The sequence below is a fragment of the Magnolia sinica genome, chromosome 10 (assembly GCF_029962835.1).
Source record: "Magnolia sinica isolate HGM2019 chromosome 10, MsV1, whole genome shotgun sequence".
NCBI classification, from domain to species: Eukaryota; Viridiplantae; Streptophyta; class Magnoliopsida; order Magnoliales; family Magnoliaceae; genus Magnolia; species Magnolia sinica.
The window spans coordinates 16,997,982-17,018,907 of NC_080582.1; the positions used below are offsets into that span (position 1 = coordinate 16,997,982).

Genomic DNA, 20,926 nt, shown 5'->3' on the forward strand with positions numbered 1-20,926 from the left:
CCAGCCGAGCTCTGTTCGCGCAGCCGGGACTTCCGGGCCGTTCCTTGATCAAGACAGCGATTGAATCAGCAATCCAGACCGTTCATTCGCATCAACAGGAAGCCGTGACCACCACCAAGAAGGCCGATTTTGGTTTTGGACAATCAGTCCTCCAAAATCTCAAGCAAAACGCGGGTCCTCCGCCTGTCACTGCGAAACGTGTTTATTTCCGACTCCAACACGGCTTCTGGTGCGGAAGGCTTCCGCATGGAGGATGGAAAGCGGGCTCGGACGAGAGTACTATATAAAAACGAAGGAAGAAAGGAGAGGAGGGAAGTTTTTTTTGAGTTTGGAGGAGTGGGAGAGGTGGCTGCCGAACGTGGAGCAGGAAAAAGGAAGAAAGAGAAGACGTGAGGGAATGAGAGAGAGGTGTTCGGTTTGAGGGAAAAACGGAAGCAGCAACGGCTGTGCTTCCTGCGGGACGGACGGCTGGAGAGAGAGGTTTTCCTTTTTGTTTTTCTTTTATTTCCTTCCTTTAATGATTTTTTTCTTCTTCTCCTTTTTAGTTAGAATTTAATCCATATCATGCTCGGCTAAACCCCTTAGCTAGGGCTAAGGGGAGAAGCTTGTAGCGTGATGGGAAGATTTTTTTTGCCTTTAATTCTATTTTAAACTGAATAGATTTGGTATTGGGTTGATTTTATGGGAATATTTTTTTGTTTTCTTTAATGGCATGTTGTGACTGAAATTACAATGGGTTTGCAATGGCTTTGAATATTCCTTTCCTTTTTATGTTTATGAAGTCAGGAACCCCTGTTGTTCATCATTGTCCCATGGGCATGGTAGGATGACAGTACCCCTTCCTAACCTTCATAATCATGTTGATTGATTGGTAATTAGATTAATTCTGTTGTTTGCTTTGTCTCATGGGCATGGTTTGGTGATGGAATCCATTCTAATTCATCCATTCTTCATCTCTTGAAACCTATATCAATGGCAGTACAGTAAATTCTCATAATTTGTGATCCTGGCATACGATCTCCCTGATCTCTACAAGTGGATCCTCTGAATCCCTAGTTCCCTTTCTCTGAATTCCTGAAAGTCTTAGATAATTCTTCCACAATTATTCCTTAAATTATATTTGGTTTAAATCACATCTTAGTCTAGTTCTAGTTCTACTTGGTTTCAGATAACGTACAGGTATCAGTCCCTGTGGATTCGACCTCGGTCTTACCGAGTTTATTACTACATCACAACCCTGCACTTGGGGTGTGAACAAAATCATCGCAGATAGCATTCGGACCTAAAGCAAGGGATTCCATGGAATCCCAGAGAAATCTCCTACTAAACCTAGAACACTTAGCATATACAAACGATAGATGGCAGGAAGCAAGAAAATTTAGCAGAGAAACATCTATGGAAACAATTTGGTTAGTCATACCAATAACCGAAACAGAAAGAACATCCCTGTGAAAAATCCATATTTTACCCCCCTCATCAACATTGGAGATGGAAGAGTGGAACCCAAGTTTTAAACCAATGCCCACCCTCTTCCTATTCGAGGTCATGGGCTTAAGGATGGCTACCATCTACGGGTTATGTAACGCCCTGTACCTTCAGTACTCGGGAGTTGCCACGAAGACATAGATTAGTATAAACACAAACCTAACTTACATCTATAAATTCGGCTCTTGATCTATAAGATCCATTGATCATTGAGTCCACAACATCTTGCATAGTGATCCGGTATATGAACACACTAACCAAACAATCTAGGTACTGGGTCGAGCATTTTAGTTCATCAGGATAGCTCTTAGGACTATTAGATCAATGATAAACAATTTTGAGACAAACCAAACCATCCAATCGATTTATTCTCCAGATGGACCTCTGCAGTAAAGAAGAAATCTATTTTCAAGATTTTCATTTCCTGGTTAGACTAACCTAAACATTCATCTTAGGTTTAGAAGTCCGAACCACGAGATCCATCGTTCACTAGGTCTATAATGCTTCCGCTGTGACCCATCTAACACTTGATTTTCCCTAAGTCAACTAGTGGGCTACGAAATCAACTTTTAAGCCGCAATTAGGCAGTCCTCTTAGCCATCAAAACCATCCTATGTGGGCCATGGAAGGCCTTGATGATAAATCATCTTAAAGATGAGAACAAATTCGCCAAATCCATTGATCTAGCACGACCTTCATTCATAGAACAAGCCGCCCATCCAAGTGGCCTTCAAATAATCCATCACCACTTCAAAGGCACCTATTTTAGGATTTCAATCCCCTGGGTAGACAAACCTAATAGTCCATTTTCAATATCAGGCTCTGTGTCATCAGACTCACCGTCCGGCAGGCCACGGGGCCAAGGACCTATGATATGAGCTAATTACATCCTAAACAAAAAAGTAAACCATCATACTTCCTCTAAACTAGGTGGGGAGCCCCAAACATCACTGATGATCAAATTTGGATGAGATCTCACCGTTGAATGGATGAATATCACCATAGGGAATGCAAATCGTTAATTAAGGCCCACCTAGGACTTAGATATACCTGATCCTTAGTCAGGGGACCCATTTAGACTCATAGAGCACCATGAATGGAGCAGATTTCTCAAAAACACCACTATGGACCCCGCCTTAGTCGTGCATGAGCACAGATCATGTGTACCAGATGTGCACTGGACCAAAAAGACACGGTCAAACGGATTTGACCGTGTTTTCCCGCAATGGGGAGCACCCCCTTTTTCACAGCAACGGACGAGGGACGCCCGTTTCTTTGATCAATGGCCCACCTATACTGGCATTTAGGATGATCCAAACCGTCCATCTGACTCGGGCGGTGGGCTCGACCAAAACCCAGTAATTTCCACGTGTTGGTACATCCACGAAAGCACACAGATTCCGGCGCAAACAGGGCCTGGAAGCACATAGTTTCCAAAAAAGGAAACTGTCCATTGCCAGCTGAGTAATCCGGGTGCGCCCTCATCCTCGGATCTCATCCGTCCATGGGAAGAATATCCTAGCCGTCCAATGCCATCTGATCGAGCTGTGTGAATAAAAGGAAAAAAAAAAAAGAAAGAAAGAATGAGAGGGAGAGAAAGAGCAGCCGAAAATCAGCTCCCTCCTATCCGGTTGAAACAACCAACCAAACTTCCCTGAAGCTTCAAAAATCCATGTCTCTAAGCTCCTCTGAGCCTATACGCACCACCTAAAACAGTCGGCTCGAAGAAAAGCCCATCGATTCGTGATCCGCCATTAGAGCTTGGAGTGTCTTCCTCGAATGCTCGTGCCGCACCGAACCACTGTCGAGTCTCTATGTTGACTCGGCTCATCGTGCTGCTGAGCCTGGTTCGGTCCAAGTCATCCTAGGAGAGAGAGCAGAAAGAAAAGAATAAGAAGGAGAGAGGAAAAGAGACAGAGAGAGGTGCGGCTACACCAAGCGGCTGTCCGACTCAGTCGGGTCATTGCTGGATCGAGTCCAGAGGTTGTCGGACCCCTCTGAGTGAAGAAGAAGGTGAGAGGAAGTAGAGAAGGAAGGAAAGAAAAGAAGGGAGAAAGGAAGAGAAGCGAAAAGAGAGAGAGGTTGGCTGCTTGGTGCGGCAGCACTTAACCGAATCGAGTTTGGGCCGAGTCAGGCCAAGCTCGGCACCCATTGCTGGAGTTCTAGCACACACGCACAGACAGAGAGAGGAGGAGAAACGAAAAAGAAGTGAGGAGAAGAAAGACGGAGAGAGATGGAGGAGAAACGGAAAAGAAGTGAGGAGAAGAGAGAGAGAGAGAGAGAGAGAGAGAGAGAGAGAGAGGAGGTGGCTGGCAAAACCGGCCGAGTCAGGTTCGAACCGAGTCGAGTCCAGCTGGGTCGGGTTAGGTTTGGTCTAGCCCAAAAACCCCACTGGCCTAGCTGTGCTAGCAAAGAAGAAGCTTAGAAGGTGGAGGGGTGTATGCGTTGTGGCTGTTTAGTCACTCCTGAGTTGACTCAGCGAGTTGACATGTTGCATCAAGTGGGCCAAGCCTTGAGTTGAGCACGGCTGGACTGAGTTTAGACTCCATTCTGGCTCACCCCTGAGTGAAAGAAGAAGAGAGAAAGAAGATAGAAAGAGAGAGAGAGAGAGAGAGAGTGGGAGGAAGCTGAGTCAACTCGACTCGAACCGAGTCGACAAGGTGCGTCCACCTTTACTTCCCATATTTAATTTATTCCAATTATCATTGTTACTATTCTTACCATTTTTGGATTATTAAAATTAGATATGATTGACCATTAGTAAATTATTCGTTTGGGTATTAGTTGATGCATATAAAAATTATCATTATTAAAATATTAATATTTTACCTTGTTGTTCTTAAAATATTATTATTAATGCTAGAACACACTATTATTTTCATCAAAATGACTATTAGTGTCACATTGGCTAAATGTTAAGTATATTATTAATATTAATGATTGTTTTGGAATTATTATTATTATTATTCATCGTGGGTTGTATTAGGTAATTTAATATAATAGTAGCCATTGTTAATATTCCTAAAATTAATAACCAATTCACTTGATTAATTTTATTCATTTATTCTTTCCATTGATTGTATCATAAATGGCCACACAAAATAGGGTTCAAATCCCATAACCGAAGCTTAAAAATCTAGCCTAAGCCTAAACCCTAGGGTGAAACCCTAAACCTAAGTGATCCAAACCCTAGGTTATAATCTCAACCATAAAAAGTATGTAAAACTTGATCTAACCATACAATTTCATTATTCATGATAGGACCCGATTCTAAGGGCGCAAGCACTTAGCGACACTAAAAGGGAATTCGAAGTATAAGGTGATGATTTCTTCCCCTTGAGCTTTCTATCTTCCCATTAGCTTAAGTTATAGTTTTATTTTAATTTATAATTGATATCTCCCTGTTATAATCACATGTATTAGCTGGTGGAAATTAAATTGCTATATTACTTACTTAATGTTCATCCTGTATATTTGTTCATGCTTATGGATTAATTGCGGATTGATTATGGAACTTAAACTGGTACATCAGTGAAAAATCTCCACCTATATGTGTACACCCATACTTGGGATGTAACCCAACTGGTTGTGATAGTAATGGACCTTCTGCTTAGTGGTTTTTGAATGATGGTTTGAATTGACCATTGATGTGGGCCTACCATCTAGGGTTGTTGTGTCCAATGGTCTTCAAAGATGGTCTTTTATCGCATGGTTTTGATACTCGCCTTATGTGGCATATTTTAATAATTGTCATATGTGGCTTGTTTTGATATCGCCTTATGTGGCTTGTTTCTGGTATTTGCTCTATATGGGTTCGACGTTTTGTACTACGTAACTATGTGATGGTAAACCTCATATATTGTAATATGATTGGCCACCAGTTAACGGAGTTCCATTAAACATCCTAAGATGGTAGTCTCATGAGCTGAGGATGGTGGTATAGGATCTATGCCCGAGTTGTCGGCTTACGCTGGTGACGAGCTCCTATAGTGACCTTGAGCTTATCTAAATTGGTTGATTGTAATTGGACTAATAATGGTTTGGCTAATCATATATCCATAGCATATTGGGGATGACGAGTGGCTAATTCTGGATGCTATAACACGTGCCCTTAGGATCATCGGGGTATCGTTTCGCTAGCTCCCAGACCACTGACTATTGATCTATTGTTCCGACTGGATGATTTTCCCAGGTCAATGATTTGTATGGATGACAAGCCCAACTTCTGCACAGATGTGCATCCCCGGGGCATGACTGCATTCACGCATCCATGCATCTAATAAGACCTGCATCGTGTATTGTTTTGTATGCTTTGCTTTTATACTATTTTCAGCCTGATGCAGCGGTGTATAATCTTGAGGGGAATTCGCACTGAGTTGGACACTCATTCATCAAATATATAACCGTACAGGTAGCACAGGTGGCCCAAATGATGTTCACATTCATACTGGTGAGGAGCAGGCTATGGTTGACATGGGTGCATGATTGTATTTGCTAAGGGCTGCTACAGGATTTCAAAGCTCAAGATTGTTGCAATTTACTTTGTTTCACATGTAATGTTATTTCATTTTGTATTATAAGAATGGGGACATTGGTTTGTATAAGTCATTATGGGCTACCTCTTGTATATTCTAAATGTAATTGCCAAATTTTCCTTTATGCATACTTGTCCATTCTATGCTCATCTGTTTACTCTGATAGTTGAAATACACACACACACACACACTCGAATTTGACCATCCTTTAAGGTTAACACTTGGGTTTTTGGGAAACGAGTCATATACTCGGGTCCTGAAAAGTCAAGGCATTACAGTTGGTATCAGAGCATAGTTTGGACAAACTTGGCCTTGGGAAATGATCTTATACAACTTTAATGTCTCAAGTTAGGATATTTAAATTAGAAAGTTGAACTTAGCTGAAATTCCCTTAGACTTAGAAAAGTGATTGAAAATGTAGAAATCCAAACTTAGGTTCCCCCGAGAATTATTAGATTAGTCATTTGAATGTATGCAAGATTCCCTTAGAATAAGAGAAAATTTGAAACGTAGAAATTTCAAACTCTAGATTCCCTTGAGAATTTTATGTTAGACCGCTGGACTTTAAACTTATGTAAAAGTCCCTTAGAAATGATTAGAATAACCATTTGAACTTATGTGAATGTCCCCTGTAGTTAGGAGAAACTGGGAACATAGGAACTCGAAATACTAGGCCCCTAGAAACTTGTTGGATGCCCAAAAGACTTAGAAATGAACTTAGGTCCCCTTCAAACGTTTTAGCCTTAATCAATCGAACTTGGAAATGGAACCTTTGGTTCTCTTGCAAACTACCAGGATAGTCGTCTAGACTTAGAAACTAAGCTTAGGCATTGTAGAAAACAAGTGCCTGCCATGATGCAAATGGGGATTATTATGAACATTCCCTGAACCTGACACTCGATGAAAAACCCTTAGAAACCTAGAAATTAAATTTTCCTAATCTGCATTGTTAGAACATTTGACAAGTAAATGAGACTTAGGCATCGTAGTAATTTCCCTTGACTACCATGATTGTCATTAGGTTGCACATAAGCACTCCTCGACCTGAGAAATTGTACGAAGGATTAAAATTTTAACTTCCTAGTACGTCTCCTTACTTATAAATAATATTTCCTGCAAATCCTAGTACATGAAATTAATTAGAGAAAGAATTATATAATTTCAACCCTAGGTTGAACTTATAAGGACTAGGATTGGGAATCTGGATAAAATTTCAAATTCAGAGTTTCACGTAAAAATTTTGGTCGTAAATTTTTTTTTTTTTAAGTGCATTAGGTGACCAGAGTGCGCACTGGAAGCGTAATGGTTGTTCACGTCTATTCACATAGAGTTCGGATGTTCTCATTGAAAATAAAAAAGAAAAAGACAAAAAAAACTAGTATGATTACGTGGTATTTCCCATGAGTCTAGAACAACTGGGATCACGGATTGATGGAACCATTTTTAGATGAAGCTTACGTGGTTTGACTCAAGTTCTAAGTCCTATCAAATCTCAATAATTTCAATGCCCTAATCAGGTAGAAGATCGAGATCTACCAGGACTAGGAAACGATATAGTAAATCCTCTGTTCTGTGCAAACATAGAACCCATGCATCGAGCTCAAACCTACTACGACCATCTATCCGTGACAGCTCGAACACTGAAAACCAGAAGATTGTGTCATACTTTAGATAGTGAGGAACTATCATTAAAGGAAAAGGAAAATCATGAGAAAGGTATGAAATAGTATAAGAAATTTTAACATTGATAAGCATTAAAATGAATCATTAGGTTTAGAATGATTCCTACCTTGAGTGGGGCTTAGACACCTTAATTGAATTGCTAGACAAGAAACCTAGGGGTTGTGAGCAATTGAGATAAAGCTCGCTAGGATTTCATACATAGATGTAGGGCACATCTTTCGGATAATTGAACTGCTCATAACGTTAACAATGGGTACGTATATTATTAAATATTGAAGTAGAACTTTATTTATTTTTCTTTAAGGGGGGTACATTGCAATGACCTTGGTCCTAGTAGTAAGTCATGAGCGCTTGCATATATAAATAAACTTAGCGTGGAGAACTAACAAATGCATACGAACACCATAAGGTGGGTTGTTGTCCATATTCATAGTCGAAGTGTTGAATTTCCAGGGCGAAATTCTCTTTAAGGGGGGTAGATTGTAACGCCCCATACCTTCAGTACTCGGGAGTTGCCACGAAGACGTAGATTAGTATAAACACAAACCTAACTTACATCTATAAATTTGACTCTTGATCCATAAGATCCACTGATCATTAAGTCCACATCATCCTGCATAGTGATCCGCTACATGAACACACTAACCAAACAATCTAGGTACTGGGTCGAGCATTTTAGTTCATCAGGATAGTTCTCAGGACTACTAGATCATTGATAAACAATTTTGAGACAAACCAAACCATCCTATCCATTTTTTCTCCAGGTGGACTTCTGCATTAAAGAAGAAATCTATTTTCAAGATTTTCATTTCCTGGTTAGACTAACCTAAACATTCATCTTAGGTTTAGAAGTCTGAACCACGAGATCCATCGTTCATTAGGTCTACAATGCTTCCGCTGTGACCCATCTAATACTTGATTTTCCCTAAGTCAACTAGCGGGCTGCGAAATCAACTTTTAAGCCATAATTAGGCAGTCCTCTAAGCCATTGAAACCATCCTATGTGGGCCATGGAAGGCCTTGACCACAAATCATCTTAAAGATAAGACCAAATTCGCCAAATCCATTGATCTAGCACGACCTTCATTCATAGAACAAGCCGCCCATCCAAGTGGCCTTCAAATAATCCATCAACACTTCAAAGGCAACTATTTTAGGATTTCAATCCCCTGGGTAGACAGACCTAATAGTCCATTTTCAATATCAGGCTCTGTATCATCAAATTCCCCGTCCATCAGGCCACGAGGCCAAGGACCTATGATATGGGCTAATTACATCCTAAAAAAGAAAGTAAACCATCATACTTCCTCTAAACTGGGTGGGGAGCCCCAAAGATCACTGATTTTCAAATATGGATGAGATCTCACCGTTGAATGGACGGATATCACCATAGGGAATGCAAATCGTTAATTAAGGCCCACCTAGGACTTAGATATAACTGATCCTTACTCAGGGGACCCATTTAGACTCATAGAACACAATGAATGGAGTGGATTTCTCAAAAACACCACTGTGGACCCCATCCTAGTCGTGCATGAGCATAGATCATGTGTACCAGAGGTGCACTGGACCAAAAAGACACGGTCAAACGGATTTGACCGTGTTTTCCCGCAATGGGGAGCACCCCCTTTTTCACAGCAACGGACGAGGGACGCCCGTTTCTTTGATCAATGGCCCACCTACACTGGTATTTAGGATGATCCAAACCGTCCATCTGACTCGGGAGGTGGGCTCGACCAAAATTCAGTAATTTCCACTAGTTGGGACATCCACGCAAGGACACAGATTCCGGCGCAAACAGGGCCTGGAAGCACATAGTTTCCAAAAAAGAAAACTGTCCATTGCCAGCTGAGCAATCCGCGTGCGCCCTCATCCTCGGATCTCAGCCGTCCATGGGAAGAAGATCCTGGCCGTCCAATGCCATCTGATCTAGCTGTGTGAATAAAAGAAGAAAAAAAAAAGAATGAGAGGGAGAGAAAGAGCATACCCCTTAAAAATTGGGTAAGATTTGTGCCGTGAGCCTTTGACTCTCAACACATTTCTAAGGAACTCAGTGGTAGTTGTTTCCTTGTTGAAATCTGTGTTCCACCAATTTAAACTTCATGTGCAACGTCTCTTCCGGAATGTAGATTTAATAAAGCACACTCCGATGCTGACGTAAATCATGTTGGATCTGAGTTCCAATGGCTATTAGTTGAAATTTACAGCAGATTTTGAGGTGTCAGTTTTAAAATTGAAATAAATAAATGGGTGTTGTCTTTCCATTCTTCATCATAGAAATGGTTTACTCCATGCTTCAGATTTGATTTTCATATGGCATTTGGTGCGTGTTGCTTGCAGACGACTGCATCAGAAAGTGGCATTTTCGACCATTTGATAAATGTATGGGAATTTAATCCCGGACCCATTCCAGGAACTTGTGACCTTTATTTCTTGGTGGATTTCAAGTTCCAGTCACTGCTTTACCGACAGGTATTAACTTCTGCTTGCAGTTTTGATGTTATTTCCCCCGTTTTTTTTTTTTTTTTTTTTTCAGAATCCTAACAATTTTGATTCTTGATTATGCCATTTTATTCTCTTGTTTGTGCAATTTTTTTTTCTCTGAGAGTTATTTGTGCAAATTCATCATCATCATCATTTCTACATGAATCCTGTTCTACCATTCCAACAAGGGTTTGCGCAAATTGTTAGAAAAATTTAATTGCCGGTGCACATAAGTGAGATGTAGTCAAAGTCGAACATTGGCAGAATGCAACAAGGTTTTGTTCTCACAGCTGCTGATAGCCTGATCCACAAATTATGAGTTTGGAGATCTGTGCATCTGCAAATTGCAAATTGCCATGTGGCGCCCAAAAATCAGGTTTGGCAGAAAACAATGTTTATGGGGATTGTGGAATCCACCATCTCTTCTTTCTCTACACGAATTTGGTGCATCCATGAAAAACAGGGTCTCTGGTTCAACACTGCTGTTTCACCTGAGTTTCCTACCCAATTTACAGATGGGATAATGATAGATGTCATTTCCAACTTTGGTAGCCACCCAATTGTCCCATCTACAAGGGCTGTAAGATTTAGAGAAATAAACTTTAGAGCATATGAGAGATGGTAAATTGTGTTGCATTGCTGAGAGGTCAATGACCTTTGCAGATAAAGAATAGATAGGACATATCCAAAGCTTGGATACCAAAATATTTTTAATGACCTTAGGACAAGGACTCGGTGAAGATATCAACAATGCGTTGTCTAGAAAAGATATACATGAGCTTATCTTTCAAAACAAAAAAGGGTGTAACTGAACCAGCTGGACATTCCATGGCTCCCCTTTGCCTGCTTGCCATTTGGGGTGTGCAAGTATTGGTTGGCCCAGGGATTATCTCTGGGTGGGACTGTTTATTCATTTTTCTAAAAGCATGGTGAGCCTCTTCCATGGTCGGTTCTGAAGCCCTGGTGAATGATGAAGGTTGATGTCTGAGGGGGGAGCTGACTGTAAAACTTTTACCAATATACCATTCAAAAGTTGATGCGATATTTGGAGGCAGCCAAGGCGATGATGGGAGGAGGAGACGATAATGATGACACTGGTGAACTTCAGAAAATGCTACATGTACAAAGTGATAGTCAGTTTCAATGTGGTTAGTATGTTCATGAAAGGCATGATTTATGAAACGATAAAAAAGTACATGATTTATTGACATTACCATTGTATTCCTGTTGTCACCTAAATTTGAAAACTCGAGAAAACTTGACTCGACTTGGTCGAGTTGACTCAATTGTATAAGATTTCATCAAGACTCCAATTCAATTTAGGCGGAACTTCGTCAGGATCAGTTCAAGACTCAAATCTAATTGACTCGACAAAACTCAGGGAAAAATGCAATATAACCGGACAGCACAACTCGACTTACTGAGATGCTATAAAATTTAGAAGTGTTAAATGTTACTGGGTTTTGGTTTTCAAGACTCAAAATGACTCAACTAGAGCTACTCAACTTGACGAGACAGATGTTTGAGTTGGGCTGGGAAGGGATATGAAGATTTGTTCCTTTTTTTGGTCTGGACTTCTTGGGGCCTCACTTTGAGGAATCCCGTGGGCTCTTGAACCTGGGTCATGGCTGGTGAGAGTTGGGGACTGCTTGGACAACTTCTGTAAAACCCCTTTTCCTGCTAATGCATATTTTCGGTTGACTCGCCGAAAATCAATCTAATTGGTATTTGACGAGTTGGTTTTTTATCACATGTCTCTTCCACTGGAGAATAAAACAGTGGCAGCAGAAATTCGTCCAAATGCACGACTCGGTAAGGGGTTTGTCATTTAGGTGTCAAAACTACCTTTTGAGGGTGTGTCCAAACAGGCCCTAGGTGACATCTGCGCCATCCAATTAGAGACGGATATGAAGGTTTGTTCACTTGCTAGGTATAGGGACTAGGATAGGTTTGACTGGAGAAACAAGATTCATAAACCTGACCCCAAATCTTAGGAGAAGGCTTTGATGATGGTGATGACAAGAAATCACAAAACTAATTTGTTGAGATGATGCTTTTGGGAGATTCAACTTCTGTGAAACATCCTAGGGGATAGACCTAACGACTGGCTGATTGTTAGGTGAGTGGAAGCTGACAGTTAACTTTGCAAAGCATGGGAAAAAAAAACGAGGATTGAATTGGGAGGCAACAGCCTGAGGCAGCAATTACCTATGGGCTGGGCATGGTCGGGATGGAGAAATTCCTGCTAAAAGAGGAGAGAGTTGAAAATTCTTATCAGAAGGTGTGTGGGGCTGCTGTTTTGATGGTTAATCCCTGGCTTGGAGAGAGAAGCTGTTGAAGGTGGTGGTTGTTGTGAAGGATACTTTGGTCATTTACTGGAAGCTGATGCTTAGGGCACGCTAAGTGGGCAAAGATGGACTTTGGAAGTTTTTCTTTGGAGGCTGTAGAAAAATGGGCCAGTGATAATTGGAAAAAGATGATCAATGGTTAGGGTAAGGATGGTGGATTGGTGCTTAGTCCTGTTTAATTGCAGTCAGCGGAGCAAGCGGTTAAGTGTCTTGATTGGAAGTTGGGTGATTCTAGGAAGCTTGATTAAATTGCTTTAGAAATGAAGCTTGATTAAATCACTCATTGGGAAGAGTGATTTAGTTGGAGATTTGGGGTGTTCTGTTGCATGCTTCAGACGTAGGCACATTCATGGCAATAACTTCCTGCATTGGCACCATTCTTGGAAGTGGACTCCGAGATCCTTTTTTTTTTTTTTTGAAAGGTTACTCAAAGATTGCATGTACTGAAGAAATTGAAGTCGAGAGAGTTAAAATCCTGTTTGACAGTGTCGCTGATCCAAATCACTCCATTCCTATCTTGGTTGAGGGAGAGGTTAGGAGGAGGGGATCTGTAAGAGGCCAGGAAAGATTTCTTTTCTTTTTGGATTTTCCCACCTTCTAGTGGGAGATATTGGTGTGATGTATGGTTAGATGATGCATCACTTGTAGAAATTCTTCCCTTACAATTTTCACCTACCAGTTAAGATAAGAAGCTAAACTCACCGATTGTTATGATGATGCTAGGCGTTCTAATGCAGGAGCATTTTCACACTGGGCTCGAGTGGGGTCGCCTGTGGGATGCAAGGGCACATTCGGAGTGGGTGACCCATGTGATTTGGGGTCCACGGGGGAGGTCTCGTGTTCGAGACTCCTCACCAGGGGTGATTAATGTACATTTCATACTGGGCTTGAGTGTGGTAGCTTGTGGGATGCGGGGACACACTCGGGGTGGGCGGCATACGTGATTTGGGGCCCGCGAAGGGGGTTCGGCTGAGGTCCTAAACCCATGAGATGTGGGGCCTAGGCTATGAGATAAAGGGATTAATTCATCATACTCTAACAGTTTGAGCTTTTAGAGCAAATGGTTAATTGTCCTGCATCACATTCTATGGTATGTAATGCTTTCGAGAAATATTCACAAGGACAACATAAGATCGATGTGGCTTTGGATTTGGGGTGTTCTGTTGCATGCTTCAAATATAGACAGATTCATGGCAAACGAATCCGCATCAGCACTATCCTGAAAGTGACTTCAAAGATTGTACTTAGGAGAAGAAATCAAAGTCGAGAGTGAAAAATCCTGTTCGACAGTGTGGCTGATCCAAGCCTCTCCATCCTTCTTGCAGTGTGAGTTCTTGAAGAACGAGAGCTGTCAGAGGCCAAGCTTCAAAGATTGTACTTGGAGAAGAAATCAAAGTCGAGAGTGAAAAATCCTGTTCAACAGTGTGGCTGATCCAAACCGCTTCATCCTTTATTGCAGTGTGAGTTCTTGAAGAACGAGAGCTGTCAGAAGCCAAGAGAGATTTCCTTTCTTTTCTGATTGGCCCACCTTCCAGGATCAGATTGATGATACACTGCACAGAATTCTTCCCTTCCCTTTTTAGCCTCTCAGTTAAGGAGCCTGAATTCTCTGATTGTTATGATAATGCCAGGGACTCTTATGGTCTGGATTGCATCACTTTACAGAAATCTGCATGAGGACAATGTTGCCATTCTTTCGGCCATCCATTGTTTTAGCAATTTTTTTCGTGTTGGTTACAGGGGAAAGCTTGTTTTGTTTGGGATGTTTATTTCTTTGCTTTGGGGTGATCTTTCCTCATCTACCTTCAACTCTTGTTTAGAAGAAAAAGACTGAAAATTGTGCTTATGTGGCTGTTTTGTGTGGCAGGTGGCATCCATGTTCTTCAAAGAGGTGGTTTCTCGGCTCGTCACCTCATTCAGCGATCGCTGCCGTATGATTTATGGGCCAGGCATACAAGTCCTAGAAAATTCTTACGGGGAGCAGAGGTCATAACAACACTTCAGTCACACCCTGTATACAAAGGCAGATGCAAATGCCCTCCACAGCTTGTTGGTTGGAGCACTTTCCGCATCTGTTCAGTCATAGAAACAAACTTATTGTATTTCACTCACGCCGCCCTCTTTTGCCTTCCATTTTCCCTTGAGCTATTGTCTGCTCTCATTTAAGAATAGATTTATGAAATTTTTGATGTGTAACCATAAGATAAAATAACTTCTTAACGCATTTGATTACAACTTAACAGCTCCAAAGTGATGTTCTTACTTCACCATGGAGTGGTGATTCATTCATGGATTTTATTCATTTTCTGTATCTAGAGATCATATTACATTGATAAAGCATAAGCTGTACAAATCTAGAAAATCTCAGATGTGTGATGTAATATTATCCATGGCTCTAAAAACTAGTTGAGTTACACTCGTACTGGGCCAAGTCAAGATGAGATTTTGAGCCAGTCTCATGGAAACTCTCGTACAGGTAACTTGGTCAGGTTTGGACAGGACGCCTTGAGTCGGCTCAAAAACTCTGCATGACTCGCCGAGTCATTGGCCCAGTCAGCTGCTTTGTGATTTAAAACCAAAAAAAGAAAAAAAGAAAAAGAAAAAGAAGAAAAAAAAGAAGCTTGAGCTAAGATTCAAAGGGGCAACATCATGCTACCACCAGACTAAAATTGCACAGATGTGTTTACCTGTTTGAATTAGTTTATCCATTCCTAATAATTTTAAGTATAGAGTTGAGTTGATTAAAGACTCGGTTTTGAGTCTTTGAGTTAACCCGACTGGCTGGACATTGGGTTGAGTTTTTGAATTTTTGGTCTTATCATTGCTAATTTTAAGGGCCATAAAGAGAAGAAAGGATCGAACCATTTAAAGGGGTGTAGTAGGAATCTTGAGACCATCTCCTAATCTGAATCTTTCAAAATCCAATTTTGAAATGCATGCTAAAATTCTCGCCTGGTGTTTGATATTGTGTTTTTGTGCTTGGGGGCTGGAAGCATCCATCTGGCGGGTCCCACCTTGGGTGGTTGGCTGGCATAGCAGGATCCTACCAATTGGACAATGCAGTGGTTCACACCATGGCTTGCAAACCAACTGGTAGGAGTAGAATATGGCTAACTGTTCATTTTCAATGAGCTGAGTCTACTAAAGATGAGATCTTTAGGCCCACCTTGGAACGCAGCACGTGCCATGCTGCAAGTGTGTGAGACATCTTGTTGGTGCGTTAGGTGGACAACATCAGTCTTGTCATTTAACAAGCATGTAGCAGGTTAAAATCCACATGTAGAAAATTTAAATATTTCTGATATTCGTAAGAACTAGGGCCGTTTTAATCAGGTGGATGGTCATCTTCAATTTCAGCACTACAAATTGCTCATCTTTAATATCTGCTCAATTGAACCGTTCATCTTTGACATTGGTCCAATCGGATCGCTTCATCTAAAGTATCACTTGAATCAGACCATTTTCCTTGGTCCAATCTAAATATTAGCCCAGATAGACCAAGCATCTCCGGTTTTAGCACTATTAGACTGTTCATCTTTATTACCAGTGTAATCTAGCTGTTGATCTTCAATTTTGAATTGATTAGACTGATTGTCTTTGGTATAGATCTAATCTGATAATTAATCTTTAATATCATTTTAATTGGACCATTAGGCTTTGACATTGGTCTGATGAAGCTCTATATATCAGCTTAGTTGTAACAGTCACTGACAAATACTAATTTTGGATTAAAGGTGTGGCCCATGTGAACTTGAACTATCCATCATGTGTGCCCAACAGTTGCTTGGACTAACAAAGAGAGAAGCAAGCCTTGAAAGCTATCTAAGGAGTATTTACACCCAATCACTATTCTTTCTTAAGCCATTCAACCATACCATAGGGAACAGCGGTGATTGAAGGCTTTATCATTAAAAACTTATTAGGGCGCACATTAATGTTTTCGCAGTGTTTATTTGCCATTCAATCTGTTGATAAGGTCATATAAACCTAGATGAAGGGAAAAGCCAAATACGAGCTTGATTCAAAACTTTTGTGGCCCATTCATGGTCCATTACCACTGTTTTCCGTGATACAGTCCACCTGATAATTGGATCTGCTTCATTTTTAAGATAATGTCCTGAAATGATCTGTCAAAACGGATGAATGGTGTAGATACATAATTAATGCATTGAAGTGGGACCCATGGAAAGGGCAACTGTGTCTTCGATGAGTTCATGGTCTACTTAATCCACTCCCCTTGGAATCATGAGCTAGATGTTAAACACACTCTTTCTGCCACTGAGCCATGGGTCAAAATCCCCTGTTTTACTGAGGGTTGACATGTTTGAGGTTGACGTGTGTTCCCGAGGTAACGTGCAAGTGCAATCTAGGACGTTGTGTGTGTGTGTGGAAGATTTTTTGGAGAATGTTTAGGATATGCTTAAGACTATAGCCTGCAATAATGTGATAGTTTGAGTGGATTTCAAATAATCATCATATAAAAATCAAAGGGGACATCTCTCTTCTGACTGTTTCCTTTGGTATAGTCTACCTGAACCGTATATCATCCTGATTTTTTGGCGCCGAGCTTAACATGGGATTACACATTTAATGGTTAGAGTGTGGATCTCCCGTAAATATTATGGTGGGCCCTGCCAATAATAAAGGGTGGGTGTTCCCTGCATGTATGTGGCCTTCCGTTTCTTTTATTTCATAAACTGTACTGGCTAGGGCCTGAATTCTATGGTGGCGACATGGCAGGATCTACCAATGGAGGGGTTGGTACTCTAGCGGCCAGCAACATGTTAATGCGTAGGTGGGCCACTTGATACATGCATCTGTGATTAATAACTCCATAGAAAGAAATCAGGCGTGGACTGTGTATGGAGTAACACCATGCTATAGCGTGGTGTGGTGAGCAAACTCTATTGGGCCACCATGATGTTTGTGTCATTAACCATACCGTTCATTTGTTTTTCTGGATCATTTCATGCTGTGATCTCAAAATTGAAGCAAATCCAAAACTCAAGTGGATCACACCACAAAAATACAGTTGGAAAATGTAGTTTACTGTGGTGTGGTCCACTTGAGCTTTGGAAATGCTAGAATTTTGTGCTCATATCCTAAATGAGTTGGAAATGGACCATGGATAAAATAAATACATTACACTGGGTCTACAGTGTTTACTCACTGTGCTGTAGGGCAGTGGGTTACTGCACAATCGGCCTCTAAAAACATGAGAGGAAGCGTGGTCAAGTCAAGATGATACATATGGATCAACTCCTCCTTCTCGCGCCAAAGATCTTACCATTTAAGAAGGAATTAGAGTTACATCTCTTTCAATTTTCATTCAAGAGTTTTTATGTGTTTCCACGCTTGGTGGTGCACAATTCCTCCCTTCTGGAGAATATTAACATCCCTTATCAACAAGTTCAGCTCGATCAAAAACTTCTAAGGCCCCAAGAAGTTTTCAACAGTAAGAGTTTAATCCCCCATTGTGTGGTCCTCCTGTGTCATGGATCTACCTCATTTTTTGATCTTTATCCAAAAATAATATGGAAAAATAGATGGACGGTGTGAATAATATCCATACATCACAGTGGCCACTCAAAGCTCCTGCCCATTCCCCCTGGACCGGCAGAGTTAGGACCCAATCCGCATTCTAACAGCTTGGTGAGACCCTGAACGTAGGCCCCCTCGCTGTACGTGTTGCATATGCATTCCAACAAAAAGGAGAGGATCCAACGTGTAGGGACGCGGATTGCATCCTACCCCCGCCGGGGCGATAATCCGTCCAGGGTTCTGTGGGAACTACCATGATGTAAGTGTTTTATCTACGCCGTTAATCTCTTTTCTATGATTACTTTAAGATATTATCCAAAAAAATGAGGGTGTTATAAGGCTTAAGTGCACCACAAAGTGGGGATTGAACATCCACCATTAAAAACTTCTTGGGAGCTGGAGAAGTTTCGGATCAAGCTGATATTTGTGTTTTCACTTCATCCACGTCTACATGACCTTATGAATAGGTTCGATGGTAAAAAACCATCACGGTGGCCCTTAGAAATATTTCAACGGTGGTGTCATTATCGCTGCAGCTTCCTTTGGTTTGGTCCAGTGGAGCTTTGGACCTGCCTCCTTTTTTGCGTAATACCTTAAATTGTTATGAGAAAAGAGATTAACGGTGTTGATAAAACACTTGCATCATGGTGGACCCCACAGATCCCTACTGGGTATAATCAATCCGCATCTCGACGTGTAGACCTTTATAAAGTTTTTACGACGTACACCTACCCTCCGTCTTTTATACACGTCCCAAACTTTACTTTCCCAAACTAACTACTCTGTACGGACATACTATTTGCATACGAAAATACCTTGCATTTAGGGCTCCTATTTTCAACGGCTACGGTTATAAGTCATTGATTTGGCTCGTTGAATTTCATATTTTGCTCGTTGAAATTCATCTTTTCCTATGGCTGTGGTTATAATTCGTAGCCATAGGTTAAGGGTATTTTCGTCTGCAAATAATATGTCGCTGGGGTTTACAGTCGTAAATTTCTTATCGAATTCCTAATATAAAAACTTCCCCGGGCCGTATTGTCTGTCAAGTGAAGATGCGATTTAATTGCATGTGCACTTGGGGTAAATTAATGGGTGTTTATCTTTACATAATGTGCCAACCTTGAAGAATTTTTTGTATATCCACACCATACATCGGTTTTCTCAGCTCATTTTAGGATATTATCCCAAAATTTAAGAAAATCCAAATCATTGATGGATCATACCATTGGAAAAAGTGCTAAATGATGATTAAAAACTTATTGTAGGGCATAAAAGGTTTGAATCAAGCTGATCTTTGTATTTTATCTTCATCCACTTACTTTTGACCTTATCAACGAATTGGATGGAAAATAAAATTTATGTATCCACTTATGATTGGTATGCGAAGTTTTTAATGCCAAGCGTTTAATAACCACTGTTTCCGGTGGTGTGGTTCAATTAAGCTTTAGATATATCTTGTATTTTGGTTCCATGACAAAAAGTAATCTGTAGGAATTTATGAAAGGAGTGGATATCACTTATAGATCACATCGGACCCCGCTGATCTTAGGCTACAAGGATGCAATATGTGTCAGTGCAAATCACTCCATAAGTGGAACCATCGTAATTTTGGTAGCCATTGTGTATTTACATACATTCCAGTCTCACTTTCAAATAAAAGTTAACAAAGAAGGAGAAGCCATTACACGTTAGAGGGTAATACCCATGAAGACATCCAAAATTAGGATGATGCCAAATTATGATTGTGCCACATATCACATCAGACCCCACAGATCTTAAGATACAAGAGAATGCAATCTGATCCATAGCTCAAGTGGTAGACTAAGTGAAAGATACCTCGTTTCAACAACGAGGTCATGGCATGTGTACTAACAAGCTAAAAAATAAAAAATAAAAAATCGTGAGTTCCAAAGACTCCACACCATCGTAAAAGCCACAAGCAGAGGATCCCTGTTGGGCTATAACAGAGGATCCAGACTCTGCCTGTTAATACCACAATGGCTACCAAAATTACGATGGTATGGAGTTTTTTTTTTTTTTTTATTAGCTTGTTAGTACACCCCATTGTCAGTTCACACTTCACTGTTAGCCACCCCTACTAGGATCGATACTAAGACCTTTGTGTTGAAACAATGTATCTTTCACTCAGTCTACCACTTTAGCTATGGATCTTGAGTGTTGGTATGTAGTCTTTTGCACTAACAAGATTGCATCCTTGTATCCTAAGATCTGTGGGTCTGATGTGATATGTGGCACAATCGTAATTGGCATCGTCATAATTTTCAGTGTCTTCATGGGTATTACCATCTCACATGTAATGACTTTGCCTTTGTTACTACAAAAAATTGGATTTTTACTGACGAATTTTTTTCGTAGGTAAAAAGGACTTGTAGGTAAAACTTTTACCTATGAAATTGTAATTTCATAGGTAAAAGTTCTTTTTACAAACGAAAATTTCGTCGGTAATGTCTGTTTTGAATTTTTGAAAAAAAAAAATCGAAAAATTTACTTTTACTGACGAAATTTAATTTTTGTAGGTAATAGTGTTTTTCCCGACGGACATGAACCGTCGGAAAAAATCTGGTACGATGCAAGTACCAACGAAATCTATCTTCGTCGGTTGAAGTGTTTTTCCCAACAAATATAAACCATTGACATAAATCCCATACAATGTTTCTATTGATGACAAATAGTTTTGTCAGTAAAAGTGTTTTTTCCTACGGACATGAATCGTTGGCACAAATCCGGTACAATGTTATTACCGACAAAATGCATTTTCGTTAGTAAAGGTGTCTTTCCCAACGGACGTCCACCATTGGCAAAAAATTAGGTACAATGTTATTAGCG

The 20,926-nt window shown here is 40.6% G+C and overlaps 1 long non-coding RNA gene across 1 annotated transcript; it reads left to right on the forward strand.

Moving 5' to 3' along the window:
* The first annotated feature begins 9,667 nt into the window (after positions 1-9,667).
* LOC131258080 (uncharacterized) lies at positions 9,668-14,770 on the forward strand. Its single transcript, XR_009177856.1, has 2 exons — positions 9,668-10,175; positions 14,403-14,770. It is a non-coding gene; the product is annotated as an uncharacterized LOC131258080 (long non-coding RNA).
* Positions 14,771-20,926: the final 6,156 nt, after the last annotated feature.